The following is an 8,453-nucleotide window of genomic DNA, read 5'->3' on the forward strand; positions in this document are numbered from 1 at the left end:
CGGGGAGTTTCTGAGCTGAGACCCCAGTGTCTGGAGGCTGTTTCGGGTTCTGTGACCTCTTTCTCTCAGGTACAGGGTGACTGCCTTCTCTCAGGCTCCAACCATGGTGAGCCATCGTAATGTCTCAGGGCCTGGAGGCCGGGGCTCGTAGCAGGTGTTTGGGATTCTGGGTCTCGCATCCCTCGGTCCTGACCCGGGAGTACCGGAGTGGAGAGGAAGGGTTGTTGGCTTTTCAGGAATCAGGCATATGTCTCCTTGGGATTTTAGGCTTGTAGTATAGTCCCTGGTAGGGCTGCTTGGAATTCTGTGTCTCCCACTTCTCCATCCTTCCCCGTAAGTTTCTGAGCTGAGACCCCAAGGTCTGGACTCTGTGTGGGAAACACTGGCCCGTTTCTGTCACTGACAGGGAGAGGCTTCAGCCCTGATGCGCCATGGAAAGATAGAGCCCCGGGCGTGGAGGCCCGGGTCGACCAGGAGCACTACCCATTTGGCGAATCCGATCCCTCGGAACTTGCCCGGGATTTTCTGAGCAGGGAACCCAGGGCCTGGAGGGTGTTTGTGTTTGTGTGACCCCTTCTCTAAGGTACAGGAACGGCTTCAGTCATAGTGAGCCATGGCGAGCAGCCCCGGGCGTGGAGGCCCGGGGCGAGCGTGGCACTTCCCATTCTGTGTCTCCAATCCCTCGGAACTTTCCGGGGAGTTTCTGAGCTGAGACCCCAGTGTCTGGAGGCTGTTTCGGGTTCTGTGACCTCTTTCTCTCAGGTACAGGGTGACTGCCTTCTCTCAGGCTCCAACCATGGTGAGCCATCGTAATGTCTCAGGGCCTGGAGGCCGGGGCTCGTAGCAGGTGTTTGGGATTCTGGGTCTCGCATCCCTCGGTCCTGACCCGGGAGTACCGGAGTGGAGAGGAAGGGTTGTTGGCTTTTCAGGAATCAGGCATATGTCTCCTTGGGATTTTAGGCTTGTAGTATAGTCCCTGGTAGGGCTGCTTGGAATTCTGTGTCTCCCACTTCTCCATCCTTCCCCGTAAGTTTCTGAGCTGAGACCCCAAGGTCTGGACTCTGTGTGGGAAACACTGGCCCGTTTCTGTCACTGACAGGGAGAGGCTTCAGCCCTGATGCGCCATGGAAAGATAGAGCCCCGGGCGTGGAGGCCCGGGTCGACCAGGAGCACTACCCATTTGGCGAATCCGATCCCTCGGAACTTGCCCGGGATTTTCTGAGCAGGGAACCCAGGGCCTGGAGGGTGTTTGTGTTTGTGTGACCCCTTCTCTAAGGTACAGGAACGGCTTCAGTCATAGTGAGCCATGGCGAGCAGCCCCGGGCGTGGAGGCCCGGGGCGAGCGTGGCACTTCCCATTCTGTGTCTCCAATCCCTCGGAACTTTCCGGGGAGTTTCTGAGCTGAGACCCCAGTGTCTGGAGGCTGTTTCGGGTTCTGTGACCTCTTTCTCTCAGGTACAGGGTGACTGCCTTCTCTCAGGCTCCAACCATGGTGAGCCATCGTAATGTCTCAGGGCCTGGAGGCCGGGGCTCGTAGCAGGTGTTTGGGATTCTGGGTCTCGCATCCCTCGGTCCTGACCCGGGAGTACCGGAGTGGAGAGGAAGGGTTGTTGGCTTTTCAGGAATCAGGCATATGTCTCCTTGGGATTTTAGGCTTGTAGTATAGTCCCTGGTAGGGCTGCTTGGAATTCTGTGTCTCCCACTTCTCCATCCTTCCCCGTAAGTTTCTGAGCTGAGACCCCAAGGTCTGGACTCTGTGTGGGAAACACTGGCCCGTTTCTGTCACTGACAGGGAGAGGCTTCAGCCCTGATGCGCCATGGAAAGATAGAGCCCCGGGCGTGGAGGCCCGGGTCGACCAGGAGCACTACCCATTTGGCGAATCCGATCCCTCGGAACTTGCCCGGGATTTTCTGAGCAGGGAACCCAGGGCCTGGAGGGTGTTTGTGTTTGTGTGACCCCTTCTCTAAGGTACAGGAACGGCTTCAGTGATAGTGAGCCATGGCGAGCAGCCCCGGGCGTGGAGGCCCGGGGCGAGCAGCCCCGGGCCTGGAGGCCCGGGGCGAGCAGCCCCGGGCCTGGAGGCCCGGGGCGAGCAGCCCCGGGCCTGGAGGCCCGGGGCGAGCAGCCCCGGGCCTGGAGGCCCGGGGCGAGCAGCCCCGGGCCTGGAGGCCCGGGGCGAGCGGGGCACTTCCCATTCTGTGTCTCCAATCCCTCGGAACTTTCCGGGGAGTTTCTGAGCTGAGACCCCAGTGTCTGGAGGCTGTTTCGGGTTCTGGGACCCCTTTCTCTCAGGTACAGGGTGACTGCCTTCTCTCAGGCTCCAGCCTTGCTGTACCATCGTAATGACTCAGGGCCTGGAGGCCGGGGCTCGTAGCAGGTGTTTGGGATTCTGGGTCTCGCATCCCTCGGTCCTGACACGGGAGTACCGGAGTGGAGAGGAAGGGTTGTTGGCTTTTCAGGATTCAGGCATATGTCTCCTTGGGATTTTAGGCTTGTAGTATAGTCCCTGGTAGGGCTGCTTGGAATTCTGTGTCTCCCACTTCTCCATCCTTCCCGGTAAGTTTCTTAGCTGAGACCCCAAGGTCTGGACTCTGTGTGGGAAACACTGGCCCGTTTCTGTCACTGACAGGGAGAGGCTTCAGCCCTGATGCGCCATGGAAAGATAGAGCCCCGGGCGTGGAGGCCCGGGTCGACCAGGAGCACTACCCATTTGGCGAATCCGATCCCTCGGAACTTGCCCGGGATTTTCTGAGCAGGGAACCCAGGGCCTGGAGGGTGTTAGTGTTTGTGTGACCCCTTCTCTCAGGTACAGGAACGGCTTCAGTCATAGTGAGCCATGGCGAGCAGCCCCGGGCCTGGAGGCCCGGGGCGAGCAGCCCCGGGCCTGGAGGCCCGGGGCGAGCAGCCCCGGGCCTGGAGGCCCGGGGCGAGCAGCCCCGGGCCTGGAGGCCCGGGGCGAGCAGCCCCGGGCCTGGAGGCCCGGGGCGAGCAGCCCCGGGCCTGGAGGCCCGGGGCGAGCAGCCCCGGGCCTGGAGGCCCGGGGCGAGCGGGGCACTTCCCATTCTGTGTCTCCAATCCCTCGGAACTTTCCGGGGAGTTTCTGAGCTGAGACCCCAGTGTCTGGAGGCTGTTTCGGGTTCTGTGACCCCTTTCTCTCAGGTACAGGGTGACTGCCTTCTCTCAGGCTCCAGCCATGGTGAGCCATCGTAATGACTCAGGGCCTGGAGGCCGGGGCTCGTAGCAGGTGTTTGGGATTCTGGGTCTCGCATCCCTCGGTCCTGACCCGGGAGTACCGGAGTGGAGAGGAAGGGTTGTTGGCTTTTCAGGAATCAGGCATATGTCTCCTTGGGATTTTAGGCTTGTAGTATAGTCCCTGGTAGGGCTGCTTGGAATTCTGTGTCTCCCACTTCTCCATCCTTCCCCGTAAGTTTCTGAGCTGAGACCCCAAGGTCTGGACTCTGTGTGGGAAACACTGGCCCGTTTCTGTCACTGACAGGGAGAGGCTTCAGCCCTGATGCGCCATGGAAAGATAGAGCCCCGGGCGTGGAGGCCCAGGTCGACCAGGAGCACTACCCATTTGGCGAATCCGATCCCTCGGAACTTGCCCGGGATTTTCTGAGCAGGGAACCCAGGGCCTGGAGGGTGTTTGTGTTTGTGTGACCCCTTCTCTAAGGTACAGGAACGGCTTCAGTCATAGTGAGCCATGGCGAGCAGCCCCGGGCGTGGAGGCCCGGGGCGAGCGTGGCACTTCCCATTCTGTGTCTCCAATCCCTCGGAACTTTCCGGGGAGTTTCTGAGCTGAGACCCCAGTGTCTGGAGGCTGTTTCGGGTTCTGTGACCTCTTTCTCTCAGGTACAGGGTGACTGCCTTCTCTCAGGCTCCAACCATGGTGAGCCATCGTAATGTCTCAGGGCCTGGAGGCCGGGGCTCGTAGCAGGTGTTTGGGATTCTGGGTCTCGCATCCCTCGGTCCTGACCCGGGAGTACCGGAGTGGAGAGGAAGGGTTGTTGGCTTTTCAGGAATCAGGCATATGTCTCCTTGGGATTTTAGGCTTGTAGTATAGTCCCTGGTAGGGCTGCTTGGAATTCTGTGTCTCCCACTTCTCCATCCTTCCCCGTAAGTTTCTGAGCTGAGACCCCAAGGTCTGGACTCTGTGTGGGAAACACTGGCCCGTTTCTGTCACTGACAGGGAGAGGCTTCAGCCCTGATGCGCCATGGAAAGATAGAGCCCCGGGCGTGGAGGCCCGGGTCGACCAGGAGCACTACCCATTTGGCGAATCCGATCCCTCGGAACTTGCCCGGGATTTTCTGAGCAGGGAACCCAGGGCCTGGAGGGTGTTTGTGTTTGTGTGACCCCTTCTCTAAGGTACAGGAACGGCTTCAGTCATAGTGAGCCATGGCGAGCAGCCCCGGGCGTGGAGGCCCGGGGCGAGCGTGGCACTTCCCATTCTGTGTCTCCAATCCCTCGGAACTTTCCGGGGAGTTTCTGAGCTGAGACCCCAGTGTCTGGAGGCTGTTTCGGGTTCTGTGACCTCTTTCTCTCAGGTACAGGGTGACTGCCTTCTCTCAGGCTCCAACCATGGTGAGCCATCGTAATGTCTCAGGGCCTGGAGGCCGGGGCTCGTAGCAGGTGTTTGGGATTCTGGGTCTCGCATCCCTCGGTCCTGACCCGGGAGTACCGGAGTGGAGAGGAAGGGTTGTTGGCTTTTCAGGAATCAGGCATATGTCTCCTTGGGATTTTAGGCTTGTAGTATAGTCCCTGGTAGGGCTGCTTGGAATTCTGTGTCTCCCACTTCTCCATCCTTCCCCGTAAGTTTCTGAGCTGAGACCCCAAGGTCTGGACTCTGTGTGGGAAACACTGGCCCGTTTCTGTCACTGACAGGGAGAGGCTTCAGCCCTGATGCGCCATGGAAAGATAGAGCCCCGGGCGTGGAGGCCCGGGTCGACCAGGAGCACTACCCATTTGGCGAATCCGATCCCTCGGAACTTGCCCGGGATTTTCTGAGCAGGGAACCCAGGGCCTGGAGGGTGTTTGTGTTTGTGTGACCCCTTCTCTAAGGTACAGGAACGGCTTCAGTCATAGTGAGCCATGGCGAGCAGCCCCGGGCGTGGAGGCCCGGGGCGAGCGTGGCACTTCCCATTCTGTGTCTCCAATCCCTCGGAACTTTCCGGGGAGTTTCTGAGCTGAGACCCCAGTGTCTGGAGGCTGTTTCGGGTTCTGTGACCTCTTTCTCTCAGGTACAGGGTGACTGCCTTCTCTCAGGCTCCAACCATGGTGAGCCATCGTAATGTCTCAGGGCCTGGAGGCCGGGGCTCGTAGCAGGTGTTTGGGATTCTGGGTCTCGCATCCCTCGGTCCTGACACGGGAGTACCGGAGTGGAGAGGAAGGGTTGTTGGCTTTTCAGGAATCAGGCATATGTCTCCTTGGGATTTTAGGCTTGTAGTATAGTCCCTGGTAGGGCTGCTTGGAATTCTGTGTCTCCCACTTCTCCATCCTTCCCCGTAAGTTTCTGAGCTGAGACCCCAAGGTCTGGACTCTGTGTGGGAAACACTGGCCCGTTTCTGTCACTGACAGGGAGAGGCTTCAGCCCTGATGCGCCATGGAAAGATAGAGCCCCGGGCGTGGAGGCCCGGGTCGACCAGGAGCACTACCCATTTGGCGAATCCGATCCCTCGGAACTTGCCCGGGATTTTCTGAGCAGGGAACCCAGGGCCTGGAGGGTGTTTGTGTTTGTGTGACCCCTTCTCTAAGGTACAGGAAGGGCTTCAGTCATAGTGAGCCATGGCGAGCAGCCCCGGGCGTGGAGGCCCGGGGCGAGCGTGGCACTTCCCATTCTGTGTCTCCAATCCCTCGGAACTTTCCGGGGAGTTTCTGAGCTGAGACCCCAGTGTCTGGAGGCTGTTTCGGGTTCTGTGACCTCTTTCTCTCAGGTACAGGGTGACTGCCTTCTCTCAGGCTCCAACCATGGTGAGCCATCGTAATGTCTCAGGGCCTGGAGGCCGGGGCTCGTAGCAGGTGTTTGGGATTCTGGGTCTCGCATCCCTCGGTCCTGACCCGGGAGTACCGGAGTGGAGAGGAAGGGTTGTTGGCTTTTCAGGAATCAGGCATATGTCTCCTTGGGATTTTAGGCTTGTAGTATAGTCCCTGGTAGGGCTGCTTGGAATTCTGTGTCTCCCACTTCTCCATCCTTCCCCGTAAGTTTCTGAGCTGAGACCCCAAGGTCTGGACTCTGTGTGGGAAACACTGGCCCGTTTCTGTCACTGACAGGGAGAGGCTTCAGCCCTGATGCGCCATGGAAAGATAGAGCCCCGGGCGTGGAGGCCCGGGTCGACCAGGAGCACTACCCATTTGGCGAATCCGATCCCTCGGAACTTGCCCGGGATTTTCTGAGCAGGGAACCCAGGGCCTGGAGGGTGTTTGTGTTTGTGTGACCCCTTCTCTAAGGTACAGGAACGGCTTCAGTGATAGTGAGCCATGGCGAGCAGCCCCGGGCGTGGAGGCCCGGGGCGAGCAGCCCCGGGCCTGGAGGCCCGGGGCGAGCAGCCCCGGGCCTGGAGGCCCGGGGCGAGCAGCCCCGGGCCTGGAGGCCCGGGGCGAGCAGCCCCGGGCCTGGAGGCCCGGGGCGAGCGGGGCACTTCCCATTCTGTGTCTCCAATCCCTCGGAACTTTCCGGGGAGTTTCTGAGCTGAGACCCCAGTGTCTGGAGGCTGTTTCGGGTTCTGGGACCCCTTTCTCTCAGGTACAGGGTGACTGCCTTCTCTCAGGCTCCAGCCATGGTGAGCCATCGTAATGACTCAGGGCCTGGAAGCCGGGGCTCGTAGCAGGTGTTTGGGATTCTGGGTCTCGCATCCCCCGGTCCTGACCCGGTAGTACCGGAGTGGAGAGGAAGGGTTGTTGGCTTTTCAGGATTCAGGCATATGTCTCCTTGGGATTTTAGGCTTGTAGTATAGTCCCTGGTAGGGCTGCTTGGAATTCTGTGTCTCCCACTTCTCCATCCTTCCCCATAAGTTTCTGAGCTGAGACCCCAAGGTCTGGACTCTGTGTGGGAAACACTGGCCCGTTTCTGTCACTGACAGGGAGAGGCTTCAGCCCTGATGCGCCATGTTAAGATAGAGCCCCGGGCGTGGAGGCCCGGGTCGACCAGGAGCACAACCCATTCGGCGTATCCCATCCCTCGGAACTTGCCCGGGATTTTCTGAGCAGGGAACCCAGGGCCTGGAGGGTGTTTGTGTTTGTGTGACCCCTTCTCTAAGGTACAGGAACGGCTTCAGTGATAGTGAGCCATGGCGAGCAGCCCCGGGCGTGGAGGCCCGGGGCGAGCAGCCCCGGGCCTGGAGGCCCGGGGCGAGCAGCCCCGGGCGTGGAGGCCCGGGGCGAGCAGCCCCGGGCCTGGAGGCCCGGGGCGAGCAGCCCCGGGCCTGGAGGCCCGGGGCGAGCGGGGCACTTCCCATTCTGTGTCTCCAATCCCTCGGAACTTTCCGGGGAGTTTCTGAGCTGAGACCCCAGTGTCTGGAGGCTGTTTCGGGTTCTGGGACCCCTTTCTCTCAGGTACAGGGTGACTGCCTTCTCTCAGGCTCCAGCCTTGCTGTACCATCGTAATGACTCAGGGCCTGGAGGCCGGGGCTCGTAGCAGGTGTTTGGGATTCTGGGTCTCGCATCCCTCGGTCCTGACACGGGAGTACCGGAGTGGAGAGGAAGGGTTGTTGGCTTTTCAGGATTCAGGCATATGTCTCCTTGGGATTTTAGGCTTGTAGTATAGTCCCTGGTAGGGCTGCTTGGAATTCTGTGTCTCCCACTTCTCCATCCTTCCCGGTAAGTTTCTTAGCTGAGACCCCAAGGTCTGGACTCTGTGTGGGAAACACTGGCCCGTTTCTGTCACTGACAGGGAGAGGCTTCAGCCCTGATGCGCCATGGAAAGATAGAGCCCCGGGCGTGGAGGCCCGGGTCGACCAGGAGCACTACCCATTTGGCGAATCCGATCCCTCGGAACTTGCCCGGGATTTTCTGAGCAGGGAACCCAGGGCCTGGAGGGTGTTTGTGTTTGTGTGACCCCTTCTCTCAGGTACAGGAACGGCTTCAGTCATAGTGAGCCATGGCGAGCAGCCCCGGGCCTGGAGGCCCGGGGCGAGCAGCCCCGGGCCTGGAGGCCCGGGGCGAGCAGCCCCGGGCCTGGAGGCCCGGGGCGAGCAGCCCCGGGCCTGGAGGCCCGGGGCGAGCAGCCCCGGGCCTGGAGGCCCGGGGCGAGCAGCCCCGGGCCTGGAGGCCCGGGGCGAGCAGCCCCGGGCCTGGAGGCCCGGGGCGAGCAGCCCCGGGCCTGGAGGCCCGGGGCGAGCAGCCCCGGGCCTGGAGGCCCGGGGCGAGCAGCCCCGGGCCTGGAGGCCCGGGGCGAGCAGCCCCGGGCCTGGAGGCCCGGGGCGAGCAGCCCCGGGCCTGGAGGCCCGGGGCGAGCAG

The sequence above is a fragment of the Prionailurus viverrinus genome, unplaced genomic scaffold (genome assembly GCF_022837055.1).
Source record: "Prionailurus viverrinus isolate Anna unplaced genomic scaffold, UM_Priviv_1.0 scaffold_81, whole genome shotgun sequence".
In the NCBI taxonomy this organism is placed as follows: domain Eukaryota; kingdom Metazoa; phylum Chordata; class Mammalia; order Carnivora; family Felidae; genus Prionailurus; species Prionailurus viverrinus.